The sequence below is a fragment of the Scomber japonicus genome, chromosome 10 (assembly GCF_027409825.1).
Source record: "Scomber japonicus isolate fScoJap1 chromosome 10, fScoJap1.pri, whole genome shotgun sequence".
NCBI lineage: Eukaryota > Metazoa > Chordata > Actinopteri > Scombriformes > Scombridae > Scomber > Scomber japonicus.
This window is the reverse complement of record NC_070587.1, coordinates 6,770,217-6,786,416: the sequence shown is the minus strand read 5'-3', so window position 1 is coordinate 6,786,416 and position 16,200 is coordinate 6,770,217. Positions and strand designations below refer to the sequence as shown.

Below are 16,200 nucleotides of genomic sequence, written 5' to 3'. Positions count from 1 at the left end.
CCTCTATCTTCACACACTCTCACAGTGGGCCAGCGACTCAAATTGGAAGCCTGCCAGCAGCGGTGTCAGGGTGGGTGCTACATGGTTACATAGGCACAACATAAACACAACCCTATCGGCTCAATACAGCCCGCCAACCTTTAGCTTTCTTCTGTGAGCTTCATTTTAGGTCCAGGTTCCTTAAATACACCCTTGTCTACTTCACTATAGATATTTTAAAGGTCACAACGGGATTAGGACAGGATTAGTATACACTCGATTATTGTTCTGAAACTGTTTCAAAAACTTGAGATGCTGGCTGGCAAACGGAAGGTCGCTGATTTGTTTCCCAAGATCAGACATGCATCTCCCTGAGTTAGGATGGAGTTGGGCAAAAAAATCATTTAAATACACCGCCTTCTCCTAGAACAGTGTACCAAGGGATCTACTTTTTGTGGATTCAAGTCAGTTTTAAAGGATCTGGACAGTTGGCCAATGTGTTTGCTTCTAATGTAATGACTTTAACTAGATAGAGTCTGTACTCTAAGTAGTGCGCCAGACAGTTGTCTTAGCCTGTTTATGCTGTTCTTGTTAAATAGAGGGAACAAAACAAGTAATGCCCTCGCATCCTACTGTACCACTGAGGTCCTCATGAGCAAGCACTCACCTTTAGGGGTGGGGGAAATTTCCAATTCTTAGATACATCGCAATTCGAACGTGGACGAATTTGAATCAATTTACACACATCCAAATTTCGATTATTTAAATCTGTTAAATAAAGTAATACAGATGGTTCTAAAATGCGGAACATTTCCATTTCCGTTTTTTAAAATTGCAAGTGATGAATGCTTATTCAGTGAGACAAAAAGAAATGTGAAAAAGTGCATCAATATACAGAAAAATTAATGTACAGCCAGACACTTTAGATGATGTCCTCTCTTTCTTTTTTATGCTGTATATCGTGTCATTTTGTTCTGTCTGGCTAAATGCCAACGTGCCACGTTTTTAAATACGTCAATGTGTTGTTGTTTTTTTGTTGTCAACTGAAAATTTGGTAATAGAAATGCACACAGAGAAATGTCAGATTCAACAGCAATCTGAATTAGGGAAACTTCACTTAAAAATCCCTATGGGAAAAGGCATTATATCTCACATTAGCTGTGCAAATGTAGATGTACTGATAATACTGATACGTCCTCTTAGAGCAAAAAGGTCTCATGGTGCTGAGCAAGCTGATTTATGGAAGAGCACCATCTTATAGTGAAGTTGGTATGGAGATTTTTACAGACAGTTGACAATGAATGGGTTTCTGCTTTTCAGATTCAAATAAAAGATCCATTCATTTCATTTTCCAAAAGGTGACGAAGTATTAAAAAACTGAATGAACCTTTTAGTTGTCAGACCATCTCAGCAAAGTTTACAGACCATATAACGTAATCCTCAAGACATAAATAGACTAGAATTTTGATTCACTATTCTTGTTAGTATTATTGGTTTTTTTCACTGTGTAATTTAGTTTTATTTGCGTTTCAGTTTGTGACAGCGTTTTTTAAATTCCTACATGTTTTTTTTCCTTGACTGTGATATTGATCTGTTGATAACATCATGTGCTGTACAACATCAGACATCCTTTTTGATTTCTTAATTACTACCATTCCAGCATTCTTAGTTTTTGACTGTGCATAACATCTCTTCATTCCAGAAAACAGATTACAGTCTTTGAACCTGTTGAAAAGAAACATAAATGGGTAATTTTTTTTTAAAGAATCCATTTTGGTGGCACTGCAAGTAGAGGAGTGAGATTTCCAGTGTATGATAATTACATCTGGAAAAAAAGCCTGAGGCATCAGTATTTTGAGACTTGGTAATAATGTGATGTGGTGCTGGTTAGGCAGATCGGCAGGGTTTGGGTTTATGACGTTGTCTCAAGCCAGGGGCTGAGTGCCAGCGCTTATATGCTGTCCTCTAGCTGTCATCGTCATGCACCCACTGACGCGGAACCCAAATTATAAAAGTATGAAGCCATGTGAATGCATGGATTTGTGCAGTGTGTGTGAGTGTGTGAGAGAGAAACAGCGACAAAGCTAGAAAGTGAGAGAGAGTTATCAGTGTGTGTGTATGTGCCTCTTAATGCGTGTGTGTCCATGCATGAGAGAGAGAGAGAGAAAAAGAGAGAGAGAGAAATGACGAAAGGTTAGGGCTTAACCACATCTCTAAATTTGGCATGAGCTCAGATCAAAGGACTGTGATGGTGGAGAAAGAGAGAAGAAGAGAGGTGTGGGGATGGGGGGGATACCCGAGTAACAAGGTTTCAGAGTGCTCCACTCCCCTCTCTATCTTTTCTTTACCATCATTTTCTCTCCTGTAAAATGACTTGTTCCCCTCAGTTAGAGTACATTCACTCTAAAAACAGATCAATTTGAAAACATATCTTTTTCACAGTGTTTTGGCCCTCAATCCATGCTAAACTGGAGCCTGAGTAGCTGTTTCTATTACACAGTATGAATTTTGAGTACAGCATTTCTTCTCTTCTCCATTTCGAATACACTTCCCGATAAGTGTTGGATCAACCAATCAGTTAACTCACTGACACTAACTATAATGTAATCCCAGCCTTTTTATGTGCGGAGAAAACTGATTTTTTTTTTTTTTTTGGTATTTGAGTTTGGATAGTTTAAGAGAACAACCTGAAATGTTATTGTGGACATATCGTTTTCACACAGAAACAATATTTTCTAATTTAGCCGGCTTAGTGTGGACCCAGTTTTAAACTTTCCAATTTGTCTCGTTCCTCTTTTTCCTCTGTCTGTATGCTTCCCTCCATCTACTCTCTTCCTTTCCAGCCTTTCTGCCCCATCCAAACTCCCAACTGGTTATGTAATTCATCACACTGTCTCTGTGTCCCTCTTTCTCTCTTTTTCTCCCTCTCTGACTCTCTCTACACGGGTGGAACAAATGGAGATCAGTCGGACTAATGCTGAGTTAGGCCCCTCGTCGCTCTGACAAAGCTACAGCATTACCCCTCTCATTTAACCAGCGCTCTGATCTACAGGCTTACACAGACACACACACATGCAATGCACCCACACCGCACACACACACACATACACACAGTGTATACACTTGAAAGGGCACATATCCCCATTTCTCTTTTAAACACGCCTATAAACACACAAGGACATACACATAATACGCTTGTACACACGTGTCCAGAGCTTTTTGTGCATTCTTTTCAATGCTTAAGTGACATTTCAGCCAAAGAATGGTGTTACCCACAGGGTTTCCAATGCTCAGGTCAGCTGTGATGCTCTTCAATAGATAGACCGATGTATGGCTGCTGTCAGGTCCTTTGATGGAGATCTTGGATTATGTTCTTGAGGTATAATTCTGATTTACTGCTAATCTTATTTTTATACTTTTGGCCATCATTCCTATCAATTAAGATTTCATACTTACAAAGTTAGACTATGCAACAAAAATGATTGTTCATTACATGTCAGATTGTGCCTTTAATAAAATTTAGACTACACAATAAGAATCTGAGGCTGTCCGATTGTGCAATGAATGCCCGGTCAATCATAGTGTCACCGTATAAATAGAAATAAATATTTGAAAATAAAAGCATGTCATCAGCTCACATCATCCATCTGTGTGCTTGTTATATTGAATGTCGAATAGTTGAGGGCCAAAATACATTTCTGATCTGCTGCTACATTATGAACCATGTGAGGTCTGATCACAATGCTCTGCTCTTTTAAATTGCTGCCTTTTATTAAATCAAATTTGAGGCTTTTGAATTATATCTTGTACTGCACAGTAGCTCCACTGTATTGTATTTATAGTTCAGGTCCATTATTTTTTGTCTTTTTAAGTTTTTATATCATTCTGTGGCATCCCAGTATTGTTCCATACATTCAAATACACAAATTCATATTTAAGTTGAATGGACTTGGCTAAATGGAATATAATATGTTTTATTTAGTGTATAATCCCATGAAAAGAAGTTTCATTGTGTTTTCATTGCTTTGAATGAGCGCATCAAGGTAGGAAGTAGGTCCTTTTCCAGGGAGCTCTCCATGTTTCAACAGTAGCCCAGAGTGGACAAACCAAACACTGGCTTTAGAGAGGGCCTTTCATGTTTTATAGGAGTTTTGTGAGCACCGGAGGTTCTTCTATGTCAGGCATGTCCAAACTATTCCACAAAGGACCATGTAGCTGCAGGTTTTAGTTCCAACCAATCAAGAGCACACCATTTGACCAATCAGCTGTCTGAAGACTGAGATCAGCTGATTAAATGAATCAAGTCTGCTGTGCTCCTGCTTGGTTGGAATGAAAACCTGCAGCCACATGGCCCTTTGTGGAATAGTTTGGACACCCCTGTGGTTGGAAGGGGAGGGGTATTTAGTTGGTGGCAATCTGCAGCCTTACCTCTAGATGCCACTAAATCCTATACACCGCACCTTGAATCATCCACTGCTGTCCAAACCACCTCTAATAATGTTTTCCAATGTGACCTGACATAGGTTTCTGCATGATGATTTTTCAACAAACCAATATAAACCCTCTCCTACCCAGCCAGTAGCCACAGAGAGGACTGTTGCTGCTGCTCTGCTAATGTGACAGACAGACACACAGACACACACAGACGGAGAACTCTGTTGCTGCTGTTGAAAGTAACAACTCTGAGCTCTCCTCCCTCCAGTGAACAGCTCTAGATCAGAGCTGAATCTAGTGTGTCTTGTGGGTGTTATTGTCCTGAAGCTCAATCTCTGCTCCTGGCTGTCTCCTCCAGAGCTCCTGGCACTCAGCAGCTATCTGTCCCTCTGCTCCATACAGTGCATTCATGACAATCTCAGACTCAGTGCTGCAACATCAGTCGTAGTATATATTGTTCATGCTTTAGCAAGTGAGTATGTTAGGGAGACACTGTCAGCAAACTGCATGTGTTATTGGGGAGGCATCAGCACAGGCTTTTTGCTTATGGATGAGTGGACATTTCCATTTGAACAGTCCAGAAAAACACAGATGGAGTCGTCCTTTAAAAGGTAGAATCAGTAATTCTGGAGGAAGATATTTGAGTTAAACACCCAAACAAATATGCCTCTCCATTTACGCTCTTTAAGAAGCTCAATCCCCAAATTCATGGATGTGCATTGCCATGGCACCTCACTGAGATATTCACTGAGTTTGACAAAAAGTGAACTGAACAATCTTTCTCTGGAATCACTGACTCTGTCTTTAAATGTGTCTTGTCATAATGTTTTGTATCTCTTTAATATGTTGCTAATAATGCATAATGCTTTTTATGCTTCATGTAAAGCATTTTGAATTGTCTCATTGTTTAAAGGTGCCTTGCCTTAAGTTTTGAAAATGCAGAAAAGTTACGCACACTTCATCACAAACTCCACAGTGTAAAGGAGACTTCAATTGCTGAGATTTGGAAAAGAATAAGTCAAACAAATCTAGAAACACAGGCAGTTCAATGATGATTTTAAAAGAAGACACACATCCACACAATCTTATTCACACACACATTCACACACATTACAGCACAATAATGCATTAGTAGGAGTCTTGTACTTCAATCAGTCAATTAACCTGGAGTAGAGCAGAACAAAACATTTGGCATTTGCCAATAGGGCAACAACCTTCCAGTGATAATTAATCTTTGAGAGAGCACACACACATACAGATATATACAAATACACAACCGGCATGGCAGCATTCATCTCATGTCAAGTTGGAGACAATAGCAGCTATACTTCTGGTGTAATCAATTATTCATCTTTGTCCACAGATGAGCAATTTTAGAATGCCATGTCCACACGTAATCACACACATACAAATACAGACACACACACACACGAATGATTGTTGAAGATGACAACAGCATACAGACAATATGAATGGTGTGATTGTGAGCAAAGCCTAAGGGCATCAGAATACTTACCACATGAAATGGAAAGGCCTACACACATTCTCAAATAAAGGCAGGGTATAACACACACACACACACACACACTCAAGTACATGAATAAGGCCAACATCATGTGTACAATTGAGACATTTTTCTTGGAGAGAGAGCTCCTCGGTTTTGAAATGTCAAGATAAAATGCCTTGACAGTGGTGGAAGAAAACATGAGAGAATGTCGGAAAGAGAAAGAGAAAGAGAGGCAGGCCTACAAAAGCCCATGTATATTTGATTGAGAAAGGAAATGCAGAGAGATGAAAAAGGGAAAAAAATGAGGAAAAGAGAGAAAAGAGTTACAGTAAATTGGCAAGGCCGCTTCTGAAAGCACGCTCTAGGGGGAAGGGGAGAGTGAGGGAAAGAGGGTGAGAGGCAGAGGCTAGGCAGTTGGAGAGAAGTGCAGCAATGGATTTTTAGCTGGTAAACGACTGTCACTTTCTTTAGTGGGAAAAAACAGATTTGACACCTCCACATTCTTCCTCTTTCCTCTTGTCCCTTCTTTTCTCTGACTCGACACGGCCTGACAACCCTTCAAAAAAAATCACTTTCTGACTCTCTCTTCCTCTGTTCCCTGCTGTTCTGTACCATCTCACACTCCTCTGTTGTGTTTTCCCTCCGTCTTTTCTCCTCTCAGAAATGTGCGACAAACTCACGCTTCTGGCAAAAAAAATGGCACATAAGAAGAAGAAAGGGAGAACTACATGAATAAAGACCCCATTTTTCCATTTTTCACACACTCTTTTTCTCTTCCTCACTTGCCAGGGACTTGTGATGAGATTAGATGAGGAAGAAATCAAATGAAAAGCGACCCGCCCCCCCCCCCCCTGCTCCCGACATCTGGAAGAGGTAGAAAGGGATAGGATAGAAAGGATAGAAAGGAACAGGATGGAGAGTGTAAACGACACAAAGAGGAGGATCAGAGAGGATGTATACATGGAAAGTCGAAAAAGGTTAAGATCAGTGGAGAGATGTAGAACAGAGGACTGAAAGGAAGACATACATCAGTGCAAAAAGCCTGTGATCAGCTGTCATTTGGGATCTTTGGTCTGAGCATACACCTGCCCAAAACATGGGCATCACCTGACCTGCAAAGTTTATTGTTCACTTTGAGCAGTTTGTCACTAAAGAAGATGGCAGTACTGTAATTTTGTATTTTCAGTGAACGGAACAGATGCCAGACCAATCAGAGAGTTTACAGGTAAATATGTGGAAATGCTTTTGTCTTATTGGCTCAAAGCTCTTCTTCAATTAAAGTGGTTATTATGCCAAATGCTGGCTCACACAGTCAGAAAAAAATGAATTTACAAAAAAAAATTTTTACCAGTAAACTGAAATACCCCACAAAAAACTTTAGATTCAGGGTTTATTTCATAGTTTAATCTGACATCTCATGAGTTAGCCAGTTTTTTTAATCTGACTGTTATCAGCTCCATGATTTAGAGATTTGAAATTACCATTTTATTATAGGTTTTGAGGATTTTCCATCATGCACACCTATTAATAATGATCATAGCTATCTGATATGATGCTCATTCAGGGTTTGAGACATTCAAGAGGCTGGAATATTCATGTGCAGATTATATGGTAAATCAAATCCAATCCCTTCCTTCCCTCTCCAATTTTCAGGTTTGTTTCGCCAGGATGAAAGAAAGGAGAAAAGCGGAGGAGACGAAACAAAGACAGGGGGGAAGACAGAGACAGCGGGGCAAAGAAGATGGAAGAGCAGAAATCATTCCAATAAATGCCAAGGCAAGAGTAGATGGAAAAAATATGGACTAAAGGAGGTCTGAAAGCATGAGAGCGGTATGGTTTACAGTAAGTATTCTCTCTCTGCGATAAAGGAAGTTGTCCTGCTGGGATAGTGAGGCCTCTGGAGGAAAAATGGAAAAATCTAAACAATGTGAAAATTAGGCCATCCAAACACTCTCACACTCACACTCACACACACTCACACACACACACACACACACACACTCACACACACAGACACGTACAAACATTTGCATGTGTTTTTTACTCCACACAACACACACTCAGAGGAGATTGTGAGAAGCACAAAGCAAGACTCCACTTGTCGGCAAGTGTCTAAACTCCTCACAAACAGCCGCACACACACACACACACACACATTCACATTCTGGCTGTTTATGTAGGCAGTAGTAGGAATAAATAAAGGCAAGCATCTAACAAATAAAATGAATTTTTAATCAATGGAGCCATTTGAATTAGCTCTGTCATTAAGTAAACAGGAACAAGGCAGAGTTTGAAATATTCATGTTGGGCCCTGAATTCATTAGACTGTTAGGAGGTGTGGTCCCCCAGGGGTCCCATTCAGATCTGGGACAACACCAAGGGCACTATGATATATATACAACACACATACTGTTATAAGGGGAGGAGGAGGGGTGAAGAGGAAGCAAAACTTAGAAAAGAGAGAAAGGAAGCCCAAACCGAACTGTTCTAATACACTCAGAGGGCTTTTTATAGATTTTAAGGAGAGGGGGTGGTTAGCAGGAAGATGAAGGGAAAGTACAGATGAAGCCTGCAGAAACTGAAAAAAATGACAGAGAGGAGAGTGAGGGATTAAAAGAGGAAAAGAAACCGAAGGGGAGAAGAGGGGGATTAAAAGACGATGAGAAACAAAGTTAGTTGAAAGGGAGGAGGAAGCACAGGCGAGGGACGGGAAAAACAGAATAGAGTGAAGAGCCAGGAAAAATCAAAGTAGCAGGTATGGAGGGTGAAAATGGGAAGAAAGACAGCGCGAGAGAGGTAATTCATAGTGAGATCAAAGGAAGTATGGATAACAGATAGAAAACAGAGGTAGGGATGTAGCGTCGCTGCTTAATCTGCAGAGAATAGTAAAGGATTTACATGCACATCCCATGTTATGAAGGCAAGTCGTGCACCGGGAGGGAAAGGTAGATAGAAATAGAGAAGATGGAGAGATTATACTGTAATGTGGAGCAGAAAAAGGGGGGTAAAGAGAAAAGAGAAAGAGACAGAAGCATCAGAGAAATAGAAAGTGAAGGAAGAGGGAGGCTGCCAGACAGATGAGAGTGATGGAAACAGATGAGAGGGAAAAGCTGAAGTAGGAGAGTTAAAGAGAACGAGAAAGACTGAGGCAAAAAAGAGAAATAAGAAAAGAGAAGAGGAGAAAAGGGGTATATTAATCTCTTGTGTTTTTCTTACAGCATGTGACAGACAGCTGAGAGCATAAGAGTACGGCTGAAGAGAAAGAGAAAGGGAGAGAGGGTTGGGTAGGAAAGAGCAAATGATTGAGGAAAAAGAGGGAACATGGATGATTGCATAATGACTTTAATGAAAGCACAAAATTCCCAACGGACACTTTAGATATGACTCCCGGGGACTGACAAAAAAAAGACAGAGGGAAGAGTAGGAAGAGGAAAGGAGGTGGAGGAAGAGGGAAGGAAGGAGAGAAACTCCTGTGAATAGCAGGAAATAAAAAAAGCTGCCAACACAAAAGCACATATTCGGTTGCATTTTTAGAATAACAAATTGAACAGTGCTGGAAATACAAGGGGCGTGTGTGCGTGTGCGTGTGTGTGTGTGTGTGTGTGTGTGTGTGTGTGTGTGTGTGTGTGTGTGTGTGTGTTGGGGAGGGATTGGCGAATACAACAAAACATATTATAGAATTTTAATATGATGAAAGCTCCTGGGGGTTTGGCACTGTGTCTTACAAATAAATCTTCCATCGCCTTGAGCATTTACGGGAGTGTATAGGGTATTCTATTTTGCCTCTGCTTTCATTTCCGAAAGGGAAAAAAGAAGTCTTTTGTGTCCCTGTGGGTATTTATGTGTGCGTTTTGGGGATGGAGTGACGCACAAAGTCTTATTGTCATTTTATTTTCAAGCTTATGACAGCTCTATATTGATGATAATTCCTTAAACTTAACCTTTCAAGCCTCATTCTTAACTGTTTCATTTTTAACTGAACTCTAGACTAATCTGCAGCTATTTCTAACTCTAGTAGAAATCCTATAGTGCTTATACAGCCCTCATCTCACATTAAAGGGTCATTTCACCTAAATGACTTAAATTACACATTTTTTCTCACTTACCACTATAGTGGCATATCACTCTGTTTTAAAACATCTAGGGCCTGCTTTACTAAAGGTGTGTGTGTGTGTTAAAACGTGTGCAAACTTGACATCACCCGCAAAAAAATGTGCAAGCTGATCTACTAACACAGGGCACTGAGGTTTGCGTCTTGCAAGTGTGCAAGATAGTACGTCCATTTAGTATGTTTGCCATAATGAATATGTAATATGAGGCGTTTCAACCGCAGTGTGCAAAATACAGGGAGGAGAAAATGCAAATATGTTATTTAGCACACGCATTGTGATTTACCAAACCTGAAGGTAATTTTACTGACGGAAACTGCGTCTATAAATAAAACCTTTGAAGGGCAGGTATTAACCGGCTGCACTCAGATGACTTTTGTCACCGTAGAGAGGAGGAGAAGGAAGCACAATGACAGAATACTTACAGGATGGAGTTTTTCCATCTATGTTATAATTATGGAGTGGAATATTTTTGGTTTTACTAACAGCATTGACTTTGTTACAAATAATCTCCCATATGTTGTTTTTTCTGGTAATATTTGTTTTTGTTATAACTCAATATATTTGTTAACCTCTTCCACTAGAATCTGATCACATTTCATTTTGCGCTTGCAGCTTTCTGCTCGTTCAAACTCTCCATTCAGACACGCAAAACCCCTCATTTAAATACTGCTATCTCCACCCTGTTGCACCTGTTTTCATTTACGTAGTTATACTTAGTAGATCACCCACAAAATTTTAGTACCCACTATTTGGGATCTTAGTAAATCAGGCCCTTAGAGAAAAAAGGACTTCTAAACCGGAGCTAAGTGTCTGCCTAACAAAGAAAACAACGAAACTAACCTACTACCTAGTACCTAGACCTCGTCTGTTAATGATGGTGAAACAGAAATGCAAATAGTGAACAGTACCCCTACTCCTGGTGAAACTAACAAAGAAAACCAACTAGTGAGTGTGTGTGTGTGATATCAGTAGCAAATCAACTAACCCTGGCCCAGTACCCCGATACAAGCCACATGCAACAAAACAGAGTGTCTAACCAGCCAAATCAAGCGAGGCAAACTGGCCACTAAGATCCAGGCGTGCGACTGACAGGCTGACAGATCATTTAAAAGTTCAGTCAGTGATTGCTGACTTGGTATTGGAACGCCTGCACCGGATGGAGCCACACCAATCAGGAACCACCACTGGCACTGGAGAGGTGGGATGAGCCGGAGACGGAAGGAAAAATAAAAAAAGGAGACAAAACACACACACACACACACCATACACACACATGCACCCCTCCCCTTAAGACAAAAGCAAAGAGGTTTTGATAGAACTGAATAAGCTGAATGGATGCATTTATGCCCTGGACAAGGCATCAGCTATTATCTGACCCCTTTTCATGACGAATCTCCAGGTTGTAGTCTTACACGATCAACGGCCACTGCATGAGGCGCTGGTTCCGCTGGCACAGAAAGACGAGAGGGTTATGATCAGTGTGGACTATGACCGGTAAGGGATTGGATCCAACATATACTTCAAAATGCTGGAGTGCCACCAGCAGAGAAAGTATATCCTTTTCTATGCAGGGTCGTAACAGCACATGTGCACTGGTAAATGAGAGGCACATTGTAAAGGGTGATGGCATTATATGAAGGCAGTCCATTTCTATTTAACACCTCTTTCCAGAGAGAGTGTCCCGGGGACTGGATAATCACACAGCATCACAAACGTTCCATTTACTTCCTTTGTCTTGTGTTGGGTTAGAGACAGAAATCTCAGGGACATGTATATAAAAAAAAATCTGAGCAAATAAAAGCAAAACTGTAGCAAGATATCTTAGAGGTAAGTGATTTGAGTGAATGAATCCTGTAAATGAGTTCTGGCCAATTTAACCTAACTTGACTCAGTGTCCTTGGTCTCAAGGAGTAGAGCTCAGACTGGTTCTCCCAAAGATAGAGGCAAAGACACACACACACACACACACACACACTCATTCTCACTTGTACTTAAAGCCCTCTGCAACACAATAACATGTTTTGAAATCCTGTGAGTCTGTCTACCCTCACAGTCTTTTCCTTCTCTTTCCCTCCCTCCCCTCCAATGCCTGAGGGTACAAGACAGACCGAGACAGACAGAGGAGGGCTGGAGGTTAGACGGGGGTTAATTTAGTCTTTTAAACAGGACAACCGATTGGATTACCAGCCCGACAGAACAAGCATCCACTCTTAGAATTAAAAAGGACTCCAGTGACACACTTGGATTAAAAAATACCTCACATTTGCAAAAGCCCAGCCCTATTTTCAAACCCAACACCAACCCCATCTAAATGATAACATAAAAAGCTTGAGATAAAACCAGACAGATTGATTAAAAAGAATGCAGAAATTTGCGATACAGGACACACACTCAAACGACACATATTATAGTCACTACACTCACAAACATATGCCGATTTAACACAACCTGAGAGCATACATGAGCTCAACAATACAGCAGCTTGAACAAAGTATGAAAACAGCATAGTGCATATAACAATAGCTTCATCAGATGACAGCTACAGCTATTATAACATTATAATAATAAATAAATGTCTCTTGCCTTCATGTAGTTAACAAGTTAACTTACAAAGGAGATTGATTTTCTCTGCAGTCTTGTCAATCACATTGTCAGAGTCCAGCTTCATTAGGATCCCTTTCTTAATCCCTCAGCCAATTGATGTTGGTGAAATTGGAAAAATAATTTCGTATTGAGCATATTTTGAGTAAGGGTGTGCGATACATATGATATCATATGATCTATAATGATATCTTAATTGTTGTTTTAACAATGTGCAAGCTGACGTTATGTCCCTCATTTTGCAAAAAACAATCAAAAACAGCTTTGGGTGTCCATGCATTAACTGCCACTCGTCTAAATCAACTGATCTACAGTACAAGCCTTTAATGAGACATAACGTGTCACGTTGATAGCTTGTAGATCAGTTGTTGATGACTTTTGCACTTTACTGTGCATGCACGCTGTTCACCATGCTGCAAGTTAGCAAGCTAGTGTGGTTACATAAATATGCATGGCTAATCTAACTTAAAATGAGTGAATGTAACAAATTTAGTTGTTGTCCACTGTCCAACTCTCCTCCTGTCTGTCTCTCCCTTGCTGCACTGCACACACAGAGGATTCAGTCATGCCCTCACTGAGAAAGAGAAGAGGAGAGAGCAGCAAGACGGCTACAATAAATGACAGGAGCACACAGTAGACATTGTCCTTATTTATGTTATCTACCAAATGTATGTGCACCTGTTTAATTTCAGTCAATGTGAGAGTCTCTGCTGTATTTTGCTACTCTACTCTCCCACAGGCAGGGCTTAGCCCAAGTGTGCGCTACAGGAGAGACAGTGAACCAGGTGAAGTACTCAAGCTGACGACAACTACACTTGTTACGTTACTGTAAGTGCATTGCAAGCCTCTGGAGTAAAAAGCCAGTAATGTAATTAAATCCACACAATGGATGGACAGACAAGGGGAAGGACCAACTAGACTTTAGACTTTATTGTTCCCAAGGGGAAATTCCTTTCCACAGCATTGTACATATTAGACAAAAACCATCCACTACAGCAGCAGTAAAACAGTAGCAACATAAACAGACAGACAACAGTGCACACTCAGGCCTGTTCAGCCAGGCCCGCTGCTTCAAACAGCTATGACTGAGGAATTAGGTTTTTCCCAAGTGCCCTTCTGCACCTCAATGCTGTTCTGGATCCCAGATGGCATTAGGGTAAGGTGGTGATTGAGTGGGTGTGTGATGTCCTACACTATTGAGGTTGCAATGCATGCACTGGCTTATTTTTTTGTTAAGTGAGGTTGTTCTATTTATTCATTGTATTAAGATGTGCTTTGCTGGGTTAGGTATTCTTATCGAGATATGAAATGACCTATATAGGAATATGATACTTTGGTCATATCATGCAGCCCTACCTCACACTTGCCCCTGCTGCTCCTCTCCCCTCTCCTTTATGGTTGCCTCCAGCTCCAGTAATCCACTTTCCAAGGCTTTTTTTTTGTTTATTGTCAGTTTTTACCACAAGTGTCTAAGTCTGATTCTTTGGGCTCTTCCTCTTGTTTGTTTCCCTCATTGTCTTGTTAGCCTCCCTGGTCTGGCTGTGACACAAGTTCAATGTCCGTGTTGTTTCCTAACACTAACAGTAACGTTGTTAGCTGAAGCAGCACAGTCAATGACCCTGCAGAGGCCTCAGTAGTGGCATGTTTTGAGCATAAATCTTTTTTTTTTTTTGCACATTTTTCACCCTCAATTTACAGAGCTCTCTTTATTCATTTATTTTCTCAGCCACACCATTTCCCACCACCACCTTGTCACCACGATTCTTTTTCTTTTAGCCTGGTGTAAATGTCTGACCTTACGACTAGCTACATGAAGAGGGTTCACTGGAGAATATGTTCATCGTGTATTTTGGCCAATCTCAAATGTGTGCATAAAATAAAGTTTTTCAATAAAAATTCACCAAAAGACAAGTTTTTTTTTTGTTTTTGTTTTTTTAATCAATGCAATGACCCACTCTGAGTGGCCCAAGCAGCCCATAGTCAGATGGCCCTTCTGGCATTTGCCCAATTTCCAGATGGTCAATTCGTCACTGAAAAGGACATGCCTCAAAACATAGACAGCCCAGATTAGACTCACACCCTCTCACACCGCAATCACTATGCAGATCATGGAGCCGAACATTTGCAGGGGGCGCATAGAGAGGCCAAACTGGGACTGCTTAGTTTTAGCACCCCACCTTAAGCAAATACTAAGTGATTTGCTTTTTAAGTGGATGGGATTGAGCCTCCCAAAAAGAACAAGTGAGAGCACGAAAGGGGAAGGTTGAAAGAGCCAGTCCCACACACTCCCAAAAAACACGTCACGACAAGATGAAAGAGGTGTGGACGGGATGGAGGGAGTGATTGATTTTCATGCTGCTTTAAAGCAGATCCCTCTGGAGGCTTAGACATGAGAGAAAGAGAGAGAGAGAGAGACGGAGGAAAGAGAGGAAATTGAGAAACTGAAAGAAAAAGAAAATAATGGAGATAATAAAGAACAAGATACTTTGCCCTACTCCAGTTTCTGGCAAGTTTTTTTTCTCCTTTTCACTCTTTCGATCTGTCTTTATTTACGTTTTCTTTTCTTTCTCTTTTGAATTACACAGAGCTGTCTTTATTTTGACTGGAACCCTAATGGAACCTGAGTGCTTGTTAAGAAGAAGAGCGCAAAAGAAGAGAAAAGACCAGCAGAGAGGGAGAGGAGAAGTGAGACAGGCAGATTTAAAAGTGGGATGAATGACTCCATAGATGGAGAGACAGAAAAGTAGCAGAGAGTGATAGAAGAGGTGAATGTGGTGAAAAGTTGCTAGATGAAGAAAAGAAGCAGATCAGAGCGTCCAAAAATCACCGCCAATATTGGAAAAGAGTTGTGTATGTGTGTGTGTGTGTGTGTGTGTGTGTGTGTGTGTGTGTGTGTGTGTGTGTGTGTGTAGGTGTTTGGCTGCCTGTTACTCTGTCAGCATGTGTGGTTTTTCTAAGTGTGTGTGTGCAATAAAGGACATCTACAGAGAGCAAGTTAGAGAGAGGTAGGGGGGCCAGACTGGGATAAAGGGCTTTGCAGCCATGAATGTCATACTAATAAAGCCCAGTCTGTTATTGAGGTTCAGTCTGTGAGGTGAGGAACAGCAGGAAGGAAGGAAGAATGGAATAAGGAAAGATAAGACAGATGGGGAAAAGAAGAAAGGCGAGTGAGAAACACGGAGGGAGTGGTACAAGGGGGGGGGGGATGTCATTGCTCAGACTGACACATTCACACAGCCGTTAAAACTTCCTTGGGAAAAAAGAACAGGTTGTTACAAAGGCAATGAGAAAGTGAGACAGGGGTATGGAGGAATAGGGGAAGTGTGAGGAATGAAGAGGGGAGAAAAGTGAGTAAGAGAAAAAGTAAAATAACATGCAGGTAGGAGTGGGGTAGGAGAGAAGGATGGTGGTGGTGGTGGTGGTGGGGGGGGCGGGGGTGGAGGGGGAGAGTTGACAGAAGCAAATGAGAAACGAAAGCGAGGCAGAATGAATGTTTGTTGATATCCTATTTTCCACTGAGGAGATGAAAGAGAGAAAGAAGGGGATTAGAAAAGAGTGGGGAAAGAA

At 41.0% G+C, this 16,200-nt stretch overlaps 1 protein-coding gene across 1 annotated transcript in view; it reads right to left on the bottom strand.

Annotated features, from left to right (window-relative positions):
• Window positions 1-16,200, bottom strand: part of cadm4 (cell adhesion molecule 4) — a 146,222-nt gene that overhangs the window by 86,984 nt on the left and 43,038 nt on the right. The window lies entirely within an intron of this gene.